General features: G+C 32.1%; 1 long non-coding RNA gene across 1 annotated transcript; it reads right to left on the bottom strand.

The window, feature by feature from the left end:
- Positions 1 to 21003: 21003 nt before the first annotated feature.
- On the bottom strand, positions 21004 to 22980 carry LOC140854334 (uncharacterized). Its single transcript, XR_012137541.1, has 3 exons — positions 22316 to 22980; positions 22133 to 22185; positions 21004 to 21998 (listed from the first exon to the last, which is right to left on the bottom strand). It is a non-coding gene; the product is annotated as an uncharacterized lncRNA (long non-coding RNA).
- Positions 22981 to 25123: the final 2143 nt, after the last annotated feature.

The raw sequence follows: 25123 nt of genomic DNA on the forward strand, positions 1-25123 counted from the left end.
ATGGATTGCTACAATTTAGAACTAGACCGATCCAAACTCAACATCAAGATCTAGAACTGGTGATCACTTGGTTGCATGAACCATTAAAAACCAAAGAGCTCGTAATTTAGAATGTTGGTAGCGGTGATCTCCACTTGGTTGCATGGATCCATAAACAGGGATGGCGGTCAGGTAGGTTTTTCTGGAGACACTGACCCATTTCAAATTTTAATAGGATTCGTCTAGCAAAATCTTATAAAATTTAGAATAGATTTAAAATTTAAAATTTGATTATATATAAGTACCAACAGAATACTCTAGCCATCATCCAAGTCTCCCACTAGATTGAAACTCCTCAGAACCAAAAAGGAGGAGGAAATACCAAGAAAAACATAGGAAAAATTTATGAAATCAAAGAACAGATGCAAAAAAAATAAAAGGTAAGACCTTTTCCAACATAGATTTCTTTTTTGTTTTTTCATTTTTTTTTTCATTTTAATTTTTATTTTGGAGATTTGTAGGAAGGGAGAGCACCTGATAGAGATTGGAGAGATTTCTTATAAAATTTTTTGCATGTATATCCTTCTAAACATTCAAATTTGCGTGAATATCTTTTCAAAATTGATATTTATGTGTATACCTTTCTAAAATACTTATTTTGCATGTATATTTTTTTTGTTTCTTATTTTTTGCATGTGTCCATATTATTTAATATCATTAAAAAATTAATAATTTAAAATTTAAATGATTAAAATATTCTTATAGGTACATGTATAAAAAAAAAAGAGACATATATAAATAGTAATTTCATGAGGATATTCATGCAAACTTGAATATTTAGAAGGATATACACACCAAAAATTCTAATTTAATTTTTTCTATTTCATCTAGATAGATTCAGACACTCTTACTCTATAATGTAGTAATATATTATATAATATAACAACACTATGACAATATTATATAATATTTTATATATTAAAATATTATATTTTATTTTTATGCAAGATAGGACGATTATGTCCATCTTACAACAACATGATATACCTTATACACTTCACAAAGATATTTTTAATAAAAATTTTTAAAATAAAATATAATAAAATTATAAATTCTTATTGTTACATAATATCCAAATCCACATCCATTCTATGAAAATGTACAAGTTATTTATCTAATATCAGATTTAGATACTGTTGAGTATAAAATAACCCCAGCCGAAGTTCGTAAGAAGCCGACCCTCTCAGGGTTCTTCCGGCTTCTGACTTTGTATGGCGTCTTTCTGAACCTCCCCGACCGTCCGAGCTTTCATAATACCATCCGGACTCCTCCAGCGGTCGGCCTTCCACAGTGTCCTCCAGATTCCTCTAACAGACGAACTCCTATCGTGCCATCTGAACTTCTTCAATAATGAGCTCCTCTATTCATCTACCGGATAGCTCCAAACGCTCTCTGAGCTTCACTTTCAGCCGATTCTCTACAGTGATCGACTACTCTCCGAATCTCTTCCAGACTTCTCCTAGCCACGATCCACTTTACTCCAAACTTCTTCGAGACTTCGTCAATGTCCGAGCTTCTCCAGCAGCAGAACTTCTACAGTAGCCAGACTCCATTCAAGTTTCTACGGTAGTCGACCGCCTTCCGAATTTCATCCGAACTTCCATGACAACCGGTCTTCATCCGAACTTCTACAGGAAGCGGACGTCATCCGAGCTTCTACAACTAGTGGCCTTCATCTGAGCTTCTATTGTAAGCGAGTTCTATCCGAGCTTCTACTGTAAGCGAATTCCTTCCGAACTTCTATTGTAGGCGAACTTCAACCGAGCTTCTACAATAAGCGATCTCCATCCGAATTTCTACAGCAGATGGATTCCAGACGAACTTTTACAACAGACGGGCCCCAGCAGTCGAATTTCAACAATGACCGACCGTCTCCAGTGTCTTTCGTACCTCTCCAGCCATCAACCTTCAATAGCGCCAGTCGGACTTCAACAGTGCCAACCAGACTTCAACAACGCCAACCGGACTTCCACAGGATCCTCCAGACTCCTCCAGCGGACGAACTTCCACAACACCTTCCGGACTCTTCTATCGGCCGACCTTCAGTCGGATTCCTTGTGCAACCGGGCCTTCCCAACAGATAAATCTTCAAACAAGCTTCTACATCATAAAAATTCTAGACGGACTTCTCCAGCAATCGGACTCCTGCCGGACTTCTCCAACAGTCAGTTCTCGTCCGAGCTTCTACAGCAGATGACTTCCGTTTGTAGCACCAACGACACCCAACAACAGTTAACCCGTCAGCAACTTCGAAAACATCCGAGCTTCTCTGAGATTGTTGAGGCAAAGAGCTATTCCGCTCCAATAAATGTCCCAACCGAGCTTCAACCGTCCGGTCCGAACTCTCTGGCAAGTCGCGATAACGGACATCACTCCACTCTCTGTAACAAACTCCACGTGGCCCCACCACTCTCTAGCAAGTCGCGACAACGGACACTACTCCACTCTCCGTAACAAACTCCACGTGGCTCCGAACGGCCCACTAACACCACTACTCTCCGTAACAAACTCTGCGTGGCCCTGAACGGCCCACTACCATATGATTACGGACGTCGCTGTCAATCAGTTACGCTCTTCCGTCTATAAAAGAGACCCCCAGATACGTTCTTCTCTAAGCTCTAAACTCTATCTCAAAACTCTGCCAAATTTTCATTTGAGTACTCCATTTCTGTTGAAGCAGAGTACTGACTTGAGCGTCGGAGAATCTTTTCAGAGCACCCCCAACTCCGGTTTAAACTTCCCTTGCAGTTCCCGGCAGCGGTCGCGATCATCTCGACTCCAGCTTCTCCGGTATCGGCGGAATTCTGTACCAATAGATACTTTTCTCAGAAGCATATTATTATACATTAGAGAAAATATGGATGGCTATGATTTATTTATTTTTTAGATAAAAAAATTTTGATCTATCATTTAATAAAAAAATTATTTTATCTATATAAATTAATAAATTAAATAAATTTATTATTTTAATTATATATGTTAATTTTTTTCTATTAGAATAAGAGAAGAATTAACAAATTAAGAGAGATATATTTATGTTAAAGATGTTTTGCATATATATCATTCTAAATATTTAAATTTATATAAATATCGTCATAAAATTGATATTTACATATATATTCTTATAAATTTTTTTTTTTGTATACATCTATCCATAAGGATATTTTAGTCATTTTAATTTTAAATTATTAATTTTTGACGGTGTTAGATGATATGGATACATATGCAAAAAAAAAAGATATTTTACGAAGATATACATGCAGATATTAATTTTAAAAAAAATATTTATATAAATTTAAATATTTGACAAGGTATACATATAAAAATTTTTTCCTTATATTCTGGTTAGGATTTCCTGTATTTGGGATTTTGTGCAAGTTGTGGCTGTGTTAGTCCCTTGAGGTTTTAAGGGCTTAATCTTGGTAGAAGCATGACATTTTGTGGGGTTTGAAAAATTTTGATCGAAAGGATTCTACTTTGACTGAAATTTTTAATTTATGAAGTTCTATTCTCATGATATTTTGGTCAGGCAAATTCAAATATCTGAATAATCCAATCCAAATAAAGGATAATTGGACGGATTCTAACACCCGCCGGGAATACCAATTATAAAAGGGACAGGTTTGAAATTTTTGTTTAATTTTGTAATCGGTTTTGGGATAGAATCGGATAGGAAGATTTTAAACGGGTTTGGATAGAAATAGGGCAAATTTTATAGGCACCTTCTCCGTTGCCATCCGTACATATTAAAGACCTGGACGTGAGAGGCTAGAAGGAATTGCCAAAGGAGCATAGAAGGCCGAAATGGGAGAGTCGGATAGACACAAACTGAGCCAAAAGTGAGGGATGGTTGTTGGACTCGGAACACAGAAGGCCGAAAGTTAGGGTGAAAGCAGTCCACTCACCATCATATGTCAATGCTTTTGAGGGAGTTGAAGTGGCCTGACAGAGAAGATGTCGTTAAAGGTACGTATGTGTGCCAATAAAATTGGGGGAAGCACCTTACTTCCCCATTTTACCATAAAAAAAATATAGATACATACATATGCTTTTAGAGGTGATAATTTTAGATAACCTATCGAATATCCGATCCGATTCAATCCAAATTTAATGAGACTGATTTTACTTGATCCGATTAAAATCTGAAATGAATATAAATTCTAAAAAAAATATTCAAAATAGATTTAGATCGTATATAGATAATAGCATACCTCATTCTGAACATAATCTAACATAATATGAATATATATATATATATATTTTTAAATTATAATAATTTTATATTATTTATATATATCCAATCCAATCTGATCCAATACAATCCCTTTCATCTATCCAATCCGATCCGAGACATATAAGACCGATATGAGTATGAGATTTTTAATTATAGCATGGATATGGATATAGGACGATCCAACCCATATTTGATCCATTATCATCCGTGCTTTAAGATTATGATACAGAGATGATGTTTCTAATGCAACATGAGACAACAAGAGATAGTGGATGGTTGGCAAGTGTTGATCACAGTCATGTATGCATCATTGGTGGTGTATGGCCCTATTTGGTATTGTTCATCTTCATCTTGAGTTGATAGAAGAAAGAATGCTATGGAGCACCGGTCCAATCACTCCTCTACAGATATTAGTAAATGGTAGAACCCACAATATATGAGATAATTGATGGAGATAACCATTGTGGTTTGTGGGGAAGAAACTCTAACGAGAGAAGGAAAATACATAACTCTTCTTTTTTTTCTTTCTCTTTCTTTCTTTCTTTCTTCTTCTTTTTCTTCTTCTTCTTCTTCTTCTTCTTTTATGTGTTGTGGGTTGGGGGAGGGGGGATGGAGATGTTGTTACAAAAATATATTACTCTAACTGGACCCCAAGTGTCACAATTCCCCTATCCATATATCGTCATGGGTCTTATCGTTCCTTCTTCTATTAATCTTTAATCTTCGACTAGCTGTGATTCTGAGACTTGAAGGATCAGCCTCTCCGGAACCAAAGACTGAGCAATGCAAAAACTATAGAGTCAAGGCAGTTGGAGCTATGAAAGCTGCCATTGCTAAATTCATGTTGCCAAAGAGAAAGAAGAGGAGACAAATATTCCCCAAATATGGCATTACCACTGCATTCAATTTCTCATCAACTTCTTCTTAACTACATAAAAGTTCGGGAATAAAATTGAAATCCCCAAAAAATTCAGAGTTTTTCACATAATTAAATGAAAAGTATGCAAATAAAGAGAAGAGAATTACATGAAGAAATGAGGAGAGTTTTTTTTTTTTTTTGGTGGAGCCTCTTTGGTAGTGAGCCATCTTTGCGAGAGTGAGCCATCTTTGTGAGAGGGAGCTAACTTCATTATTTTTGCTTCTATTTTTTTTAAATAAATTTATTTTTCTTTCTTAATTTTTTTTTCTATTTATGCTTGATTTATTTGATGTTTGTTCTAGATTCTAGATCAACACAATCAATCTACATTCCCTAGCGTGCCGTTTATGGATTGTTTCTTATCTTTTCGCTATATACCGTTCCACAAGAAGTATTTGGTGCGCTTTGAAGTTTTATCTTGAAATTGAAGAGTGCCTTCTAGGATGTATAGACTTCTTGGAGATTTTTTTTTTAAAAAAAAAATCATGCATCTTCCAGAACAATATAATCAATTAATCGTTGCTCTTTACTAGCAAATTTAGCTTGAGAGAAGCTCAAGAATTTTTCAGAGGAAGATATCTTCAGCAGAATGGTTTTATGCAAAACTCTCCGGACATTCAAGATACAAGGCAACCTTTGTTCTCTCACGGATATTGACAGTAACAGCAAAATATATAGACTCTTATCTTCTCTCCGTTGTACTCCATCCACTTAAATATACACCTCTTACTTATTTATCTCAATTTGTAAATTTTTGCACATCTTTATAAATCATTCTATGTAGTAATCTCCTGTCATTTTGCATCACAAATTTGCCTGAATCCATGTAGTCAAAGCGAATTAACGGCTTGAGCCGAACCTTTTATGTTGGTTTTGGAGGGAATTTGAAAAATCAAAATTCTTTCCACCTATTTTCAATCGAATCTCTAGCTTTCATGAAATTTAGTCCTATATTGAAAAAAAAAAAATTATTTTGAAAGTCCTTCTCTTGAGCCTATGAACATGCACGCGTGGCCCAGCCTGGCCCAATCCGCACGCATGCGATTGCACCGCGCCTGCAACGTGACATCATTTTTCTTCACCTTAGGATAATGCATTGCACGCCTTCGGTCAATAAATTTTAGTTTGATTTAATATTAATTTTATATTTATATTAAATTAATTTAATATTAATATTTATTTGTTAGTTTAATTAGATTGCAATAGGCTCTTGTGGGAAACAATATTTTCATCATTCTAAGGCGAATCCCGTTCTGATTGTAATTTAATTGCTAATAGTCTATCAAATTTTTTGATATAATAATTATTTTATCTTGCATAATCAGTTCTGCTAGTTATAGTGTAATATTTATTTCATATTAAATTTTTCATTTTGCTATAATAAGTTTGAGTTAGTAATAATGTATATCTAGTGTTTATTTTTTTGCTAATAGCCTATTGAAAATTTAATTTTTTATTATAAAAAAATTTAAATTTCTGTTTATCAATTTTATTCTGCTTTAAAATTTATTTCTTAATGTCAGTGCAAAATAATAAAATTTTATAATGATATGGAATCACTAAAATATTTTGATATATGTTTTTTGCAGCTTTTTTCTCTTATAGTCTTGTTCCTTAGTTTTTTTTGAGATTTTTTCCTATGGGTCTTGAAGATTCTCTAGTCTCAAACCTAATAGATTCAATGAAAAAGATTTTTTTAGGTGGCAAAAATAATTAGAAGCTTGATTGATATCCTTAGATTTACTATCTGCTCTAGAAAAATCACTACTATTTAAATCATCATCCTCTTATATAGATTCTAAATTCTCTGAGAAAATAGATTATCATTGTAGATTTAAAATTCTAAGTTACCTATCTCATGAATTATATGAAATTTATAGAAAACATAAGACCTTTAAAGATCTTTGGTAAGCTTTAGAAGAAATCTATATCCAAGATAATGAGAAGGCTGTAAGGTTCACCATTTCTGACTTCTATGGTTTTAAAATGATGGATAATATACTTATCAATGATCAAATTCATCAATTTCAAAATCTAATCCAAGAGATTCATAGAGGAGAATCTAATCTGCATGAAAACTATCAGATATCATGCTTAATAGATAAATTTCTACCCTTTTGATCTCAATTTGCCCATGATCTTAGAAGACCACAGACTTCCCTCAACCTTAGGTATATTCTTCAATCTATTAGCATAAAAGATCAATTTAGAATTAGAAAAATCAAGAAAACCAGCTTAAAACTAATATTAATCTAACTGAATCTCAAAACCCAAGTCCAAATCCTATAGGTTAAATTTATAGAGGTCAAAATCCAAATTTCAAAGCTAAAGAAAAGAATTTAAAGGAAAGAGTAAAGCTAGGTTTCAAAATCAAAAGCCTACATCTAACAATCAATTAAAAAAACCTAAGGAATGAGATGGTGAGAGATTTTGTTTTGTTTGTGGTCGGGACAATCATCTTGCATCCAAATGTTTCTATCGAAAAAAGCAGAAGGTTATCTATAAAAAGAAGAATATGACGAATCAAAATCAAACTAAACCTCAGGTCAACATGATAGAAGGAGAACCATCTTCTTTTAGGTTAGTCTCTTTTACTCCATCTGTTAATTTAACCTACTTAAATTTAGAGTGGTGATTAGATACCAAAGCCACCATCTATGTCCGTTCTGATAAGTTTTGTTTTTCATCATATCAGGGATCAAGTGGAGGAAGTATAACCATGAGTGACAGAACAACTGTCAAAGTTCTTGGAAGTAGAATAGTTAACTTAAAGTTTACTTCAAAAAAAATTTTAACTCTTCGAAATATACAGCATATACCCACCATTAGAAGAAATTTGTTAAGTGATTCTCTACTTATTCAATTAGATTTTAAGGTTATTTTAAAGTCTAATAAAGTTATAATTTCTAAGGGAGATGTATAATTGGAAAGGGCTTTGTATCCAAAGGGTTGTTCAAGTTAAATGTATCCTCTCCTTCCAAAATTAATGAAAGTTCATTTAGTTCCTCTCCATCTCTTGTGCTAAACTCTGAATCTTGTGGAACATGACATAGAAGATTAGGTCATATCAATTTTAGATCAATCAATAGAATGTCTTGTCTTAATCTGATTCTAAAATTTAATATTGATCAAAATTCAAAATATGAAGTTTGTGTTCAAGCTAAATAGTTTAGAAAATCTTTCAACTTTGTAGCTTTTAGAGATACTCAAATTCTCGAACTTATTCATAATGATGTCTGTGATTCTAGTAGAGGTCCAATCTATGAAGATAGTCGTTATTTTGTAATTTTTATTGATGATTTTTTTAAATTTTATGATACCTATCTTTTAAAGACCAAGGATGAAGCCTTAAACAAGTTTAAGATTTATAAAATAGAAGCTGGAAACCAACTTGAAAAAAAAGTTAAAATCTTAAGGTTTGATCGAGGAGGTGAACATACTTTAAATGAATTGATCCTCTTTTACAAAAAAATAGGATAATTCATGAAGTCACTGCTCTGTTTTCTCCTTAATCGAATGGCGTGGTTGAGTGAAAGAATTGAACCCTGCTGGATATGGTCAATATCATGATTGTAAATTCTGATGTACCTCAGAACTTATAGGGAGAAACTCTTTTATCAACTTGCTGTATCCTAAATAGAGTTTAACCTAAGGATAAAGAAAAAACATCCCATGAACTTTGCAAAGGACATTCTCCTAGGCTTAGTTACTTCCGAGTTTAGAGGTACTTGGCTAAAGTTAGAATTTCTAAATCAAAAAGAGTTAAGATAGGATTTAAAACTGTTGATGCTATTTTTATTAGCTACTCTTTAGATAGTAATATCTATAGGTTTCTTGTTGTCAGTTCTGAAATACCTACAATATCAAATAATATCATCAATGAATCAAGATATGCCATCTTTTTTGAAAATATTTTTTTTTTTAAAATTTGAATTTTTAGATCAATCATTGATCAACCATTCTCTTCAGATTTACCACCACCATCATCATCTGCTTCTACTCTAGTAGAATTAATTTCAAAATCTAAACTTAAGAGAAGCAAGAGAACTAGAATTAAAAAATACTTTGGTGATGGCTTCATTACCTTTTTAATAGAAAATACCCCTACTTTTTTTCAAGAAACCATGAACTTTCCTGATGGTCCACTCTGGAAGGAGGCAATAAATAGTGAAATCGAATCTATTATTGAAAATAATATTTAGATTCTCACTGATTTATCTCCTGAAAATAAATCTTTAGGGTGCAAGTGGATCTTCAAAAAAAAAAGGATTGATGATATAATTGAAAAAATATAAGGCAAAACTTGTTGCTCAAGATTTTGGACAAAAAGTCAATATTGACTTCTTTGATACTTATTCGTCTGCAGTTCATATGACTACTATCCGAGTCCTATTTGTCTTGGCTTCTATTCATAAACTTGTGGTTTATCAAATGGATATTAAGACTGCCTTTCTGCATGGAGATCTTGAAGAAGAGATTTATATGCAGCAGCCTGAGGATTTTTCGGTGCCAGGCCAGAAGCATAAAGTTTATAGACTTATTTTATCTCTCTATGGGTTGAAGCAAGCTCCTAAATAATGGCATGAAAAGTTTGATCAAATAATCTTTTCCTATGAATTTCAAATCAATGAATCAGATAATTATCTTTATTATAAATAATTTGATGATCGATTCATTCTTTTTTGCCTCTATATTGATGATATTTTGATTCTTGCTCCTGATATTAACTTAATCAATAATATCAAGAACTTTCTATTAGATCATTTTGATATGAAAGATTTAGGTAAAGCTGATATAATTCTTGATATGAAGATTATTCGTACTTCTAATTTGATATATCTATCCCAATCTCAATATACTCAAATAGTTATTAATAAATTTAGATATTCTGATTATACTTCTATATCTACTCTTTATAATCTATCCATCCACCTCTTGAAGAACATAAAAAAATCTGTGAACCAAGAAAAATATACTCAAATTATTGGTTCATTAATGTATATATCTAATCAGAGTAGACCTGATATTGCTTATGCCTTTTCTAGATTCAACAGATATACTAGTAATCCTAGCCTAGTTCATTGGACTATTTTAAAGAGAGTATTCCGATATCTTAAAGATACTACAGATTATTTCTTACATTTTGTAGGTTATCCAGATGTATTTGAGAGTTTAGTGATTCAAATTGAATTTCTGATATATTAGATGTTAAATCAATTTCTAGCTATGTGTTTCTTCTAAAAAAAGGTATTGTTTCTTGGCAATCTTTCAAATAAATAATTTTAGCTAGAAGTACTATGAAAGCTAAACTTGTTGTCTTTGATTCCACCTATTCTGAAACTAAATGGCTCAAAGAACTTTTATCTGAGATTCTTTAGTATCTTCTCTTATTCACCTAATACCAGTTTATTGTGATTCAAAAGAGTTGCAATAGATTTTTGTAAAAAAAAATTTATGAATGCTAAAATAAACAGACATATTAGACTAAGACAAAAGTCTGTAAAAAAAAGAGAAACTTCAAATAATTTCTTCGAACCATGTTGTAACTAATCTTAGTTTAGCAGATTGCCTTATAAAAGGCTTAAATAAAACTAAGATCCTAAAGCCATCGAGGAGGATAGGGCTTAACCTATAAAGGATCTTTTAGCAGTGAGAATCCAACCTCTGTGATAGAAAATCCTTTGAAGAAGGTTCAATATGATAATAACAAGCTGATTGATTAGTCAGAGAGCACATGTAACTTATTTGATATAGAAGTCATAGACTCCAGCCCATTTTTATAGTGATTAGTGCTCCAATATAGTAATTAAGAATAGTCTATTTCTGAATAAGATCCAAGAGGTATTCCTCGAGATGTGATACTATACATATCCCTGGAGAGACTCATCTATTTGAGAGTATCTGTACTTAACCGCGACTAGAGATATAGGTAATCTCTAGAAATTCTCATAAAATAATCAAGATACCTGCACACGGCCATTAGTATGCAAATCTGCGAAATGGACTTCTATATTCTATGTGTAATAGTAGAAATATAAGTCAAAAAAACATAGTTCAAAAATCTGTTTCACTCCACTTCCTTCAAATTGATACTATTAACACTAAGTAAAGTTAAGTCATAAAAGACACTTTACCTATTGCATAATATTTATATCCAGTAAGAAATTATTTCACATTATTAATTATATTAAAAATTTTGAGTTTTGAGAGGGATTGTTAGTTTTGAAGGAAAATTGAAAACTCAAAATTCTCTTCATCTATTTCCAACCAAACTTCTAGCTTTCTGAAGTTTAGTCCCACATTAGAAAAAAAAAAAGAGAATGGGGTTTATTTTGAAGATCCTTCTTTTGGGCCTATGAACACGCGTGAACGCGATCGTGCCGCATCCGCATCTGCGGCATGGTGGGACCTATATTTTGCTCCTTCAATCTTTATTTTTTTTGTTTCATCTTTTTTCCATTATTTTCTACCTATTGAGATTTGTTAGGTTATTTCCATCCGTTTTGCCTATCCATTGAGATTTGTTGAATTGTTTCCGTCCATTTAGACTGGATAGTTATGAGATTAACATTTTCTAATATTGGACTAGCTAGTCCGTGGATCTATAAAATGGCCCTATAGTGGAGGGATTTCAAAATAGAAAAATATGCCTTCCTCCCCTCCTTCCGATCTCATTTTTCTTCTTGTTCTTCATCAGTATCTTTTTCTAATTTTTTTTTGATTCTATCATTTTCTCCACAGTCGTGCTCATAAGAGAGATCTTAGATTGTATCTGGAGATGAATTTCTCAAGTCTGATCCTACATGAAGGTCAGAAATCGCCTTAGGACAGTACATGGCATACCTCCAGTCTGTATATTTTAGTTTGATTTAATATTAATTTTATATTTATATTAAATTGATTTAATATTAATATTTGTTTGTTAGTTTAACTAGATTGCAATCGGGTCTAGTGGGAAATAATATTTTCATCATTTTATTTATGCACATCAAGCTGGAAGAACAATCAGGAAACATGCCAGAGATAATGGAAAGGAAACACTAAACTATCTGCTTATCAAAATTAGCTGGATAATTTAGAGAACATTCCACACATACTGGAATCAAGTCATCTTGCATCTGGTTTGAGACATGTAATACACATGAATAATGTGTGCAGCAAAATATCACCTCATCTTTTTATGGACAAATTAAGAAGATCATTTATTTGACAATATTATCTTCACTTAGATCTACCAAACAAATAATGCATGAAAAAAAGCTAAATTTTATTGAGAATTCCACAACAAAATTTTTAAGAAACACATTGTAATACCCCGGTTCCCATTCAGACTCAAGCCCAAAAGATATAATACGATCACTAAAGCACTGAAAAAAAAGCAAAAATTTTAAGCCAGCACATGCTGGGCTATGGACAACCAACTGAAACTCTCGAAGGAGTTCTTTCTTCCCTTCTTTCTGACTGAAAAGAGACTTAATTTGATTCAGATTCAACTTATTTTGATCTCCAATCCTCCCAATAGCATTTATTTAAAAGCTCTAATACTTCGCTAAGATCAATCGCCTGAGCCCAGCCTTTTTTCTTTCCTAATTTTTTCTAGAGCTGAGGACTTGATTCATAGTGGTGTTTGCCAGAAAAACTTTGCTAAAGGTGAGGTAAGAGTTCCCTAAAATACTAGCTGATCTTTCTCTCCACTGTTCCTAGCCCTTAGACCTTGATTCCTATCGAGAATCGTCGGATTTTTTTGTGAAAAAAACAAGCTCATGAATTTTCCTTATTTTTCCCATATTTGTTTTTATTTTCTTCACCGCCATCATCGTCATCAATCATCAGATCAGGGGCCTTGGGTCGCACCGCTGTGGTCTGCCCTTTCGGCCATGAGCACCATCAATTGGGGTATTCCCCCACTTCAAGAAATAAGAGGATGATGATCCCCTGTTTTGTAAAGAACCCACGAGAGAAAAGAAGAAGAAGAAGAAGAAAAGAAGAGAGAGTTTCTCTCTCTTTCCTCTCAATCTTTTCTGAGTTTGCATCCCCACTTTCTTTCTCTAGAAAGTTTTTCTTTTTTTCTCTATAGATTTTCTCTCTTTAGAATTAATTTTTTTCTCTATAAAATTATCTCTTTAAGATTGATCGAGTAAAAAGCCTTCTCTCAATGATTCTAATTTGACCTTAGTAAAGAAAGTCCTGATCCACGGCTGTCGGACAACGTGTCGACATCCATTTTGATCAGATCTAGATATCATTAGGTTCAATTATCTATAATTTTTATTAAATCATGTATATACTAATTCAATCATGATTTGATTAAATCATCTTGATTACACCAATCGAATTATCGGATAGTATCATCTGATTAGCTCTGTTCCATCTTATTAATTTATTTTTTTTTAAATATTTTTTCACTATGTGATTTATGAATCCAGTGAACCTGATCTATCACTTTAAATATGAGTTGATTTAAGTAGAGGGTTTCGAACTACTCTGTCAATTAGATAACATGCCCACACCATCTGAGTTTTTATCCAATATCACAAGATTTGATCCTTTTGATCTTTATTAGATCATTTTATTTTAAATGATCCTAATTAAATAAAGCTACTTGATCAAATTAATTCTTGACTCTCAATTGGTGTACTGACTTCTACTTTGACTTTTATTGGACACTAATAGATTTGATCACCCTTGATTTTTATTGGACCATCTGCTTCTTATTCTAAGCATGATCAGATAAAATTATTTTGATTGAACTAATTAAGACATTGGATGCTACCATTTTTGATCAGTTTTGTGAGGATATCGTAACTTAGGATTTTTTATTGATTATGGTTTAAGACTGATAAAAGAATATATTTTGAATAATTGATTCTGAATGATTCTCTCAAGATTGATTGAATCTGTTCGTTCAGTGTTCTGCAAAGATAAATAGTAAACCATCTTTTCGAGATATTTCATAATTTATTTTGAATGCAAATAATTGATCTTTGAAGCTATGCATGATTTAACAAACTATTTTTTGAATGAAAGTGATTGCAAAAATTTGAGATTTTTAAAATATTATGATTTATTGATTATTGTGGAATAAACATATGTTTAATAGAATTACAATACTTATATGTTTTGTTGCAAAAGTTTTTTTGATACGGATCGAATTTTGTGTTCTCAGCCTAATTATGTTTTGGACCCTATCAATAGAAGTTATACGTTGATTTTCGAATCTTACCAATCAAGGTTATACATTGATTTTTGCACTCTGCCAATGGAGTTATGTATTGATTTTTGGACTTTGCTAGTGGAAGTTATGTATTGATTTTTGGACCCTACCAGTGGGATTATATGTTATCACTTTATTCTGACCTTGCCATAGGAATAAGTATGGTCATAATTAAAGCTACTGAGTTATATATATTTTATTTCGAATTGAATTTATGATTATGTATGTATATGAGTATTTAAAAAGATTTGATTTATATTAATTAGCATAGAATATATATTCTTTTAATATTTATAGTATTTATTTTTGAGCATCATATCTCATGATAATATCTAAGATGTCTAGTTGAGATATTTATTACTTACTGGACTATCAAGTTTCTTATCTCTTCTTTTTTTTTCAGATTCAAATTCTTAATTATGGATGTGGATATTGCTTTGGGAGTGAGTTAGAAGCAAGACTTGATAGTATCAATCGAGTATCAAAGTAGACTTATTATTATATTCTACAAGATTATTATTCGAGGTTTAATTAATGAAAGACCTTTTGAATGTTATTCAAATTTTGTAAGAGATAAAAGTTGATTTTAGTTAGTTTAATTTTAAAATTAATTTATTATGAATTCTATTGTAATGCATTGATATCATGTTTAGAATGTCTTGCATGTTTGTAGAGAGAGTTCTCCATGAATATGTGGTGGTTGTCGCAACTCCGACTTACGATAACTGCCCCCATACTCCTAAAGAACTCTCTCCATAAGCATACAAGGTATTCCAAACCCAATATTAATGCATCACAGAGAAATTTATAATAAATTAAGTCCAAAATTTAGCTAACTAAAATCAATTTTTATCTCTAATAAAATTTTAATAATATTCAAGAGATCTTATATCAATTAAACTTCGAATAATAATCTTATAAAATATTATAATAAATCCTTATCTAAACTCCATTGATACTGTCGGCTTTTGCTTCTAACTCACTCCTAAAGTAGTATCAACATCCATAATTAAGAATCTGAATCTGAAAAGAAATGAGAGGTAATGAGCTTGATAGTCTAATAAGTAATAAATATCTCACTAGATATTTCAGATATTATTATAAGATATGATGTTCAAAAATAAATGTCATGAATATCATAAGAACTTGTATTCCATGTCAATTAATGCAAATCATATCTTTTCAAGTACTCATATGCATACATGATCATAAATTTAATTCAAAATAAAATATAGATAACTCAACAGTTTTAACTAGGGCTATACTTATCCTTATGACAAGGCTAGAATAGAGTGCCAATATATAATCCCCGTTGACAGAATCCAAAAATCAATGCATAACTCCCATTAGCATGATCTAAAAATCAATGCATAATATCCACTAGCAGTGTCCCAAAGTCAACGTATAACTCTTATTGGTGGAATCCAAAAACTAACATATAACCCCTATTGGTAGGGTCCAGAACATAATTAAGATGAGAGAACAAAATCAGATCTGTATCAAAGCACTTTTGCAACATAATATATAGGCATCATAATTCCATTGAATATATGTATATTCTATAATAAATTAATAAATCATAATATTCTAAAAATCTTAAAATTTTAAATTACTTTCATTCAAAAAATAATTTTTTAAATCATGCATAACTTCAGAGATCAATTATTTACTTTCAAAATAAATTATAAATATCTCGAAAGTTAGTTCATTACTTGCCTTTATAGAATACTGAATGAACAAATTCAATCAATCATGAGAGCATTCTTCAGAATCTATTATTCAAAATATATTCTTCTATCAGTCTTAAACCATAACTAATAAAAAATATTAAGTTTTGACATCCTCGCAAAGCTAACCAAAAGCGGAAGCATCTAACATCTTAGTCGGTGCAATTAAGATAATTTTACCTAATCATACTTAAAATAAAAAACTAGTAGTCCAATAGAGATCAAAGATGATCAAATCTATTAGTGTTTGACAAAAATTAAAGTAGATGCCGATACATTGATTGATAGTCAAGAATCAATTTGATTAAGTAGCTTCATCTAATCAGGATCACTTAAAATATAATGATCTAATAAAAATTAATAATGATCAAATCTTACGATACTTAATGAAGGCTCGAATGGTGTGGACATATTATCCGATTAACAGAGCAGTTTAAAATGTTCTACTGGAATCAACTCGGATTTAAAGTAATAAATTGAGTTCACTAGTTTCATAAATCACATAGAGAGAATACCAGAAGAATGATAAATTAACAAGATGAAATAAAGCTAATCAAACGACATTATTTGACAATCTGATCGGTCTAATCAAAATAATTTAATCAAGTCATAATTGAACTAGTGTATAAATGATTTAATAGAAATCATAAATAATCAAATTTAATGGTATCTGATCTAGTTAAGATGGATGGCAGCATGCTATCTGATGATTACCGATCAGGATTCTCTTTGCTAAGGTCATATCAAAATTATTGAGAGAAAGCTTTTATTTGATTATTTTTTTAGGGATAATTTTTTAGAAAAAAATAATTCTAGAAAGAGACAATTCGTAAAGAGAGAAAGTAGAAAGAGAAAGAAAAAAATTTTCTAAAAAGAAACTTTTTAGAGAGAGAAAGTGAAGATGCAAACTCAAAGAAGATCGAGAGGGAAGAGAGAGAAAAACTCTCTCTCTCTCCTTTCTTTTTCCTTATTTGTTTTATTCTTCTTTTTATTTCCTCCGATGGGTGCTTTACAAAATAGGGACCATCATCCTCTTATTTCTCGAAGGAGGGAAATACTCCAACTGATGGTGCCCATGGTCAGAAGGGCAAATCACCCCTGGTCCGATGACTGACGGCAACGACAGCGATGAAGAAAATAAAAACAAACATAGAAAAAAAAGAAAAAATTCAAAAGCTTTTTTTAAAAAAATAGAAAATTAGGTGATTGCCGATCGGAGTCAATGTCTAAGGGCCAGGAATGGTGGATAAAAAGATCAGCTAGTGCTTTAGAGAACTCTTATTTTACCTCCGGCAAAGTTTTTCTGCAAACACAACTGTAAATCAAGTCCTCTGCTTTAAATCATTTTGATTAGGCCGATGATTATCGGATAGTGCCGTCTGATTAACTCTGTTCCATCTTATTAATTTATTTTTCTTTTGATATTTTCTTCACTACGTGATTTATGAAACCAGTAAACCTGACCTGTTGCTTTAAATATGAGTTGATTCAAAAAGAGGATTTCGAACTACTTTTTCAATTAGACAACATGCCCACACCATCCAAGCCTTTATCTAGTATCACAAGTTTTGATCCTTGTTGATCTTTATTAGATAATCATATTTTAAATGATCCTGATTAAATAAAGCTACTTGATCAAATTAATTCCTGACTCTCAATTGGTGTACTGACCTCTACTTTGATTTTTATCGGACACTAATAGATTTGATCACCCTTGATCTTTATTGGACCATCTGCTTCTTATTCTAAGCATGATCGGATAAAATTATTTTGATTAGACTAACTAAGACGTTGGATGCTACCATTTCTGATCAATTTTGCGAGGATGTCGTAACTTAGGATTTTTTATTAATTACGGTTTAAGACTGATAGAAGAATATATTTTAAATAATTGGTTCTGAAAGATTCTCTCAAGATTGACTGAATCTAACCATTCAGTGATCTACAGAGATAAATAGTAAACTGTCTTTTCAAGATATTTCATAATTTATTTTGAAAGCAAATAATTGATCTTTGAAGTTATGCATGATTTAACAATAATTTTTTGAATGAAAGTGATCGTAAAATTTGAGATTTTTGAAATATTATGATTTATTGATTTATTATAGAATATGCATATGTTCAATAAAATTATGGTACTTATATATTCTGTTGCAAAAGTATTTTAATACGAATTGAATTTTGTATTCTTAACCTAATTATATTTTGGATCCTACCAATAGAGGTTATACGTTGGTTTTCGAATTTTGCCAATCGAGGTTATACATTGATTTTTTGCACTCTGCCAGTGGAGTTATGTATTGATTTTTGGACCTTGCTAGTGAAAGTTATATATTGATTTTTGGACCCTGCCAGTGGGATTGTATATTATCACTTTATTCTGACCCTGCCATAGAAATAAGTATGGTTGAGTTATATGTATTTTATTTTGAATTGGATTTATGATTATGTATGTATATGAGTACTTGAAAAGATTTAATTTATATTAATTGGCATGGAATATATGTTCTTATGATATTCATAGCACTTATTTTTAAGCATCATATCTTATGATAATATCTAAAATATCTAGTTGAGATATTTATTACTTACTAGACTATCAAGTTTATCACCTTTCCTTTTTTTGCAGATTCAGATTCTTAATTATGGACGTGGATATTACTTTGGGAGTGAGTTAGAAGCAAGAGTCGATAGTATCAATCGAGTATAAAAATAGACTTATTATTATATTTTACAAGATTATTATTCAAGATTTAATTAATGAAAGATCTTTTGAATGTTATTCAAATTTTGTGAGAGATAAAAATTGATTTTAGTTAGTTTAATTTTAAAATTAATTTATTATGAATTCTATTATGATATATTGATATCATGTTTGGAATGTCTTACATATTTGTGGAGAAAGTTCTCTATGAATATATGATGGTTGTCGTAACCCTGGCTTACGATAACCATCCGCATATTTCTGGAGAACTCTCTTCATAAGCATGCAAGGTATTCCAAACACGATATTAATACATCACAGTGAAATTTATAATAAATTAAGTCTAAAATTTAACTAACCAAAATTAACTTTTATCTCTAATAAAATTTTAATAATATTCAAAAGATCTTATATCAATTAAATTTTGAATAATAATCTTGTAAAATATTATAATAAATCTTTGTCTAAACTCTATTGATACTATCGGCTCTTGCTTCTAACTTACTCCAAAAATAGTATCAATATCCATAATTAAGAATCTGAATCTGAAAAGAAAGAAGAGGTAATGAGCTCGATAGTCTAGTAAATAATGAATATCTTATTAAATATTTCAGATATTATCATAAGATATGATGCTCAAAAACAAATGCCATGAATATCATAAGAATATGTATTCTATACTAATTAATGCAAATCAAATCTTTCAAATACTCATATGCATACATAATCATAAATCTAATTCAAAATAAAAAATATATAGCTTAACAGTCTTAACTACGACCATATTTATCCCTATGACAAGGCTAGAACAGAGTGCCAATATATAATCTCCATTAGTAGGATCCAAAAATTAATGCATAACTCCCATTGGCTGGATCCAAAAATCAATACATAACATCCACTAGCAGTATCCCAAAATCAATGTATAACCCCTATTGGTAGAATCTAAAAATCAATATATAACCTCTATTGGTAGGATCCAGAACCTAATTAAAGTGAGAGAATAAAATTCGATCTATATCAAAACACTTTTACAACATAATATATAAGTATCATAATTTCATTGAATATATGCATATTCCATAATAAATCAATAAATCATAATATTCTAAAAATCTTAAAATTTTCAATTACTTCCATTCAAAAAATAATTTTTAAATCATGCATAACTTCAGAGATCAATTATTTGCTTTCAAAATAAATTATAAATATCTTGAAAGTTGGTTCATTACTTATCTTTATAAAATACTGCACGAACATATTCAATCAATCATGAGAGCATCTTTCAAAATTTATTATTTAAAATATATTATTTTATCAGTCTTAAACTACAACTAATAAAAAATATTAAGTTCTGACATCCCCACAAAGCTAATCAGAAGCGGAAGCATCTAACGTTTTAGTCGATCTAATTAAGATAATTTTATCTAATCATATTTAAAATAGAAAATAGATAGTCCAATAGAGATCAAAGATGATCAAATCTATTAGTGTCTGACATAAATCAAAGTAGATATTGATACACTAATGGATAGTCAAGAATCAATTTGATTAAATAGCTTCATCTAATCAGAATCACTTAAAATATAATGATCTAATAAAGATTAATAATGATCAAATCTTATGATACTAGATGAAGGCTCGAATGGTGTTGGCATATTGTCTGATTAACAGAGTAGTTCAAAATCTCCTACTGAAATCAACTCAGATTTAAAGCAATAAATCAAGTTCACTAGTTTTATAAATCACATAGAGAGAATATCAGAAGAACAATAAATTAACAAGATGAAATAAAGTTAATCAAACAATATTATTCGACAATCCGATCAGTCTAATCAAGATGATTTAATAAAGTCATGTTTGAATTAGAGTATAAATGATTTAATAAAAATCATAAATAATCGAATCTAATGATATCTGATCTGGTTAAGATGGATGCCAGTATACTGTCTGGTGACCACCGATTAGGATTCTCTTTGCTAAAGTCATATCAAAATCATTGAGAGAAAATTTTTATCCAATTAATCTTAGAGAGATAATTTTTTAGAAAAAAATAATTTTAAAAAGAGAAAATTCGTAAAGAGAGAAAGTAGAGAGAAAAAAATTAAAAAAAAAAATTTTAGAGCAAGAAAGTAGAAAGAAAAAGGTTTTTTTTTTTTTTTTGCTTTCCTCTAGTGGGTTCTTTACAAAATAGAGACCATAATCCCCTTATTTTCTGAAGGAAGGGAATACCCCAACTGGTGGTGCCCATGGCCAGAAGGGAAAACCATAGCAGTGGCCTTGGTCCAATGACTAACGGCAACAATGGTGGTAAAAAAAATAAAAACAAACATTAAAAAAAAAAAATAGAAGCTTTAAAAAAAAAAAAGAAAATTCAACGATTGCCGATCGGAATCAAAGTCTAAAGGTCAAGAATGATGGATAGAAAGATCAGCTAGTGCTTTAGAGAACTCTTATCTGACCTCCGGCAAAGTTTTTCGACAAACACAACCGTAAATCAAGTAGGCTCCAGAGAAAATTAGGAAAAAAAAAGGTCCGACTCCAACAATTGATCTGAGAGGAGTGTCTGAGCTTTTAAATAGACGCTAGTAGGAAGATTGGAGTAAAAAAATAAATTGAATCCCAATCAAATTAGGTCTCTTTTCAATTGGGAAGAAGGGAAGAAAGAACTCCTTCGAGAGTTTTAGTTGGCTATCCATAGCTCAGCCCGTGCTGCTTAAAAAGTTTCTCTTTTTTTATTTTCAGTACTTTAAAGATCGTGCTATATCTTTTGGGCTTGAGTTTGAATGGGAACAGAGGTATTACACACATTATGCAAGAAACTACAAGACGAAATAACAAATCAAAACTCCAAAAATTTATTCCATCCTCCAAGAACCATCCCATCCTACATTCCTAAATTCCACTAGTATTTAACAATAAATACCCATCATAGCTAACACATCGATGCAACACATAATCACACTAAATTTAAATTACGACAACTTCAGATACAAATTATGATTGAACAAGACAATAAAAGATCAAGGAAAAAGAAAGAAAAAGAAAAAATACCAACAAAATCGTTTCTTAAAAGAAGATTACAGGACGTCAAGAATCGGGTGAAAAAAAGATCAATGAACCTGAAAACAGTGCAGCACGTGATCTCATGGAATTTTGATCTGCAGATTCCAACAAGAAATTAACGATAACTCAAAACAAGAAGGAAAGGGGAAACAAGAAAATATACCAACAGAACAGATCCACGAAGAAGATCAAGAATCGACAACCCAAAAAAAAAGTAATATCGAAGAACCTGATACCGATGCAGCATTTAATCGCGCAGAATTTTGATTTCACAAACTCCAACTAGAAGTTAATGATGGGAGAAACCAAGAAAAGAAAGAAAAATAAACAAGAAAAATTACCAACAGAACAGATGCTTGAAATGAGATGACAAGATGCCAAGAATCGATGACCAAGAAAAGCTTAAAAGAACCTGATACGAGAGGGGAGCTCAAGTTTCTGCCGGATACCATCCCATCGCCATCTCCGATACGATTCGACCTCTTGGAGAAAACCAAGAAGCCCCAATCCGCGAAGCCAAAGCACAAATTCAAGAAGGGAAAAAGAAAACTAAACCGCTCTCAAAGATCGGCTTCCACGCTTGCGCCGGTCTCCTCCGAAGGGGGCCGGGGGGGGGAGGAGGGGGAGGAGAAGAGGACAAACGGTGCGCTCTATTGGGCACCCATCGACTCTGGGTTCCAGAAGCGGGAAGACGGCGCCTCCTGTTAATTTAACAAAGCCCTGATGAGAAGTGGTGGACTAGTGCCACGTGGCGTTTCAGGTGCGCAACATAACGTCTGGTATTTTATGTCTTCATCTCGGAGCCGTTGGATCTGCTCTGGTACGGGAGTCTTTATATGGAACGAGAGGAATGATTGCACGTGTGACGGGGCTGGCGTCTTGATCCGATGGCCCCCGATTCCAGGTGCGGTTGAGAAGAAAGAAATTTTATATAAAATAAAAAAGAAATTTCTTTTTTATTTTTAATAACTTATAAAACTTGAGAAGAAATAAATTTTAGTGCAATCAATTTATTTTTGATTTTTCAAAAATTATTATTTTCATGACTTAAAAAAAAAAAAAAAAAAAAAAAAAAAAAAAAAAACTTAGATCTTTTACCGCCATTATTATAGATGCCATCTCTATTGTTATTGGCATTATTGACATTATTATGATCACTATTATCATTATTACTATCATCATTATTACTATCATCATTAGATCTTATTACTATCGTTACTATTATCATCATTATCACTATTATCGTTACTATTATCATCATTATCACTATTATCATTATTACTATCATCATTAGATCTTTTATTACTATCGTTACTATTATCATCGCCATCGTCGCTCCCCCACCAACTCTGTTATGGCCTCTACCGTATCTTCGCTGTCACTATTAACACCCCACCGCTACCACCACTACCATAGTCTGTTAGCTTCTCAGACACAAGATTGTCAGTTTGATTTATGGATTTGTGTTTGGTAAATGCTAAACAAAGCAGCGAAAGTGGTCAACAAGGACAGGAGTTGTGCATTTTTCTATCAACCTTCCATGGAATTATTTTGCACCTCTTCATAGGTTATCCACATCCTCTGTGACCGGGATTTCCTGACCCCAAGTCCACCCTCTCCTTGTAGGTTGCTGACACGTAAAATAAGCAAGCAGTCAGCTTTCACCCCCAGCTCACGCTCCTCCTGCATCCCTCCAATTCCAACGGAACCGAATTCAACATTCAACGGAACGGACACCGACATGGATCTGAGCGACTTGTTGACTTTACTCTCATCCTTCTGTTCGCGACCATCCTCCACGTCTTTGCCCTGCTTTGTGTGAAATCTTGCTACCCGAACTCGCACGCCACTTGTTTGAGAAGTTGCCTGACTGGGCATTTGCGCTAGCATGTCGGCACTAGACCATGTTAGCTCGTTGCTCTTGTTGTCACGTCAACGCTTCGTTTCAATTCCACTCTCAAAGAAATATTTATGGTGGACTGATCACTGATCTATATTCTATGCTTTACTATATGTACAACTGATCGCAAAATTTGCCCTTGGGCTTTGGATTTGTGGGCTATATAATAATATTGGGCTTAAGAATGCCAAGTACGAAAACGCCCCGTGCTTATATAGTTGTATTGACTAAGTAATACATAACATTTTAAATTTGAATCCTTTTCAAGTAATACATAATGGAAAGGAAACACTACTCAACTATCTGCTTATCAAAATTACCTGGATAATTTAGAGAACATTCCACATATACTAGAATCAAGTCATCTTGCATCTGGTTTGAGACATGTAATACACATGAACAATGTGTGCAGCAAAATATCACCTCATCTTTTTATGGACAAATTAAGAAGATCATTTATTTGACAATATTATCTTCACTTAGATCTACCAAACAAATAATGCACGAAAAAAAGCTAACTTTTACTGAGAATTCAATAACAAACTTTTCAAGAAACACATTGTAATACCCCGGTTCCCATTCAGACTCAAGCCCAAAAGATATAATACGATCTCTAAAGCACTGAAAAAAAGCAAAATTTTTAAGCCAGCACATGCTGGGCTATGGACAACCAACTGAAACTCTCGAAGGAGTTCTTTCTTCCTTTCTTTCTGACTGAAAGGAGGCTTAATTTGATTCAGATTCAACCTATTTTGATCTCCAATCCTCCCAGTAGCATCTATTTAAAGGCTCTAATACTCCACTAAGATCAATCGTCTGAGCCCAACCTTTTTTCTTTCCTAATTTTTTCTAGAGCCGAGGACTTGATTCATAGTGGTGTTTGCCAGAAAAACTTTGCTGAAGGTGAGGTAAGAGTTCTCTAAAATACTAGCTGATCTTTCTCTCCACTGTTCCTAGCCCTTAGACCTTGATTCCTACCGAGAATCGTCGGATTTTTTGTGAAAAAAAAACAAGCTTGTGAATTTTCCTTATTTTTTTCATATTTATTTTTATTTTCTTCACCGCCGCCATCGTCATCAATCATCGGACCAGGGGCCTTGGGTCGCACCATTGTGGTTTGCCCTTTCGACCATGAGCACCACCAATTGGGGTATTCCTCCACTTCAAGAAATAAGAGGATGACGGTCCCTATTTTGTAAAGAACCCACAAGAGAAAAGAAGAAGAAGAAGAAAAAAAGAAGAAGAGAGAGTTTCTCTCTCTTTCCTCTCAATCTTTTCTGAGTTTGCATCCCCACTTTTTTTCTCTAGAAAGTTTCTCTT

This window comes from Elaeis guineensis, chromosome 16 (assembly GCF_000442705.2).
Source record: "Elaeis guineensis isolate ETL-2024a chromosome 16, EG11, whole genome shotgun sequence".
NCBI classification, from domain to species: domain Eukaryota; kingdom Viridiplantae; phylum Streptophyta; class Magnoliopsida; order Arecales; family Arecaceae; genus Elaeis; species Elaeis guineensis.